The 2019-nt window shown below is 37.3% G+C and overlaps 1 non-coding gene across 1 annotated transcript; it reads left to right on the top strand.

The window, feature by feature from the left end:
- Nucleotides 1-1279: 1279 nt before the first annotated feature.
- LOC121210182 (small nucleolar RNA R71) lies at nucleotides 1280-1389 on the top strand. The gene has a single exon (XR_005905310.1). It is a non-coding gene; the product is annotated as a small nucleolar RNA R71 (small nucleolar RNA).
- The last annotated feature ends 630 nt before the right edge of the window (nucleotides 1390-2019 follow it).

Below are 2019 nucleotides of genomic sequence, written 5' to 3'. Positions count from 1 at the left end.
TTCATCCTTTTTTTCTTTTTAATTCACTTCTTTTATTTTCTAATCTACTTACCAATATTAAATAATAAACAACATAAACTTGGAGGAATGGAACCATGCTTGGCCGGCCACCTATCAAGAATTGGGCACCTTGACATGCAAACCCAAACTTTCTCACCTTGTTATTATTTAATCCTTTCAATTTATCTATCATCTTTTCTAAATTTCTCAACTAAGTCCTTTCATGAAAATCCACATTCCTAAGGCTAATTTTAGACCTTTATTACTTCCACACATACACTACCACATTTAATATATGCAATTAAAATTAAAATAAATTTTCTTGTAACTCGGTTTTGTGGTCCCGAAACCACTTCCCGACTAGGGTCAATTTTGGGCTGTTACATTCCTTGTCGCATTAGGGTATGGTACACGAGGTTTGTATTATGTACTTACCAGTTTCTGCTCATTCTGGTCTACCTTACCTTTACCTTTGCTTATCTCAGTTTCTTGCATTGGTTCTGGTTCAAGTGTGACTAACCCTTCCTCATCTTGACTAGTAATCATGTTGAGTTGCTCCCTTGGGTTAGATTCTATATTGCTTGGCAAGCTACCTTGTGGTCGTTCAGAAAATCAACTTGGCAAGCTGTCCAATCTAAGTTTCGAGCCCTTGGATCAATGCTTGTTGATTTTTGAGTGTTGTTTCAGTATTTTGAAAATGAGTTTCTGACACCGAGATGAATTTGGTTAGCATCTCCTCAAGGTTTGGCTTCTTTTCTTGCTAGTAAGGTGGTTGTTGAAAGCCCAAAGGATGTTGTGGCCTTTGATTTCCTTGACCGCCCCAGAGAAATTGGGATGGTTCCTCCAACCTGCATTATAAGTGTTACTATATGGGTTATTTTGGGATCCAGAGTTATTGTTACCCATATATTGGACTTGTTCCTTCTCGATGCTAGGGTTGAAGGGTTGATACTCTGTGCATGTTTCTCCTCCATTCGAATCGCACCTCATCACTGGATGTACCTGAGTAGAACCACAAAAACCATCAATCTTTTTATTTAAGAGTTCTACTTGCTTAGATAGTATAGTAACCGTGTCGAGGTTGAAAACACCGGCTGCTTTTGTCGGCTTTGTTCTCATAACTTGCCACTGATAGTTATTCAGTGACATCTCCTCAATAAATTCGTAAGCCTCCTCAGGTGTCTTATTATTGATAGTTCCCCCACCAGCTGCATCAATCATCTGCCAAGTCGAAGGATTCAGGCCATTATAGAATGTTTGAACCTGTAGCCAAAGTGGTAACCCATGGTGAGGGCACCTTCTCAAAGGTACTTGTATCTCTCTCATGCATCGTAGAGTGTTTCTACATCCATCTGCACAAAAGAAGATATATCATTACGTAATTCGGCTATTTTAGCTGGTGGAAAATATTTTAATAAATATTTTTCGGTCATTTGTTCTCAAGTAGTGATTGACCCTTGTGGTAACGAGTTCAACCATTGTTTAGCCTTATTCCTTAATGAAAAAGGAAACAACTGAAGACGTATGGCATTATCAAAAATGCCATTGATTTTAAATGTATCACAAAATTCTAGGAAATTTGCCAAGTGAGCGTTGGCATCCTCGTCCTGCAAACCATCAAACTGAACAAATTGTTGTATCATTTGAATTATGTTAGGTTTCAGTTCAAAATTATTTGCAGCAATAGCAGTTCTAAATATACTTGACTCGGTTCCTATTAAATTAAGTTTAGCATAATCATATATAGTGCGTGAAGTATGATTTTGATTAACAGCAATTGCAGGAGGTAGCGGATTTTCTTGGTTTCAGCCATCAAATCGGTTGGGGTTTGAATATCGTCCTCTTGCTCGTTCTCTGTGTATCTTAATCTTCACCTTATTTCTCTTTGGTTTCTACAAGCTATGCGATTAATTTCACTATTAATAAGTAGTGGTCCTGACGGGTTTCTTCTAGTCATAAACTATAAGAACATACCAGAAAAAGGGAAAAAGAACAATTACTAATCAAAATTAGAATAAA

Source organism: Gossypium hirsutum, chromosome A11 (assembly GCF_007990345.1).
Source record: "Gossypium hirsutum isolate 1008001.06 chromosome A11, Gossypium_hirsutum_v2.1, whole genome shotgun sequence".
In the NCBI taxonomy this organism is placed as follows: Eukaryota; Viridiplantae; Streptophyta; class Magnoliopsida; order Malvales; family Malvaceae; genus Gossypium; species Gossypium hirsutum.
Note: the sequence above shows the minus strand (reverse complement) of the source record. Positions and strands in the feature narration are given on the sequence as shown.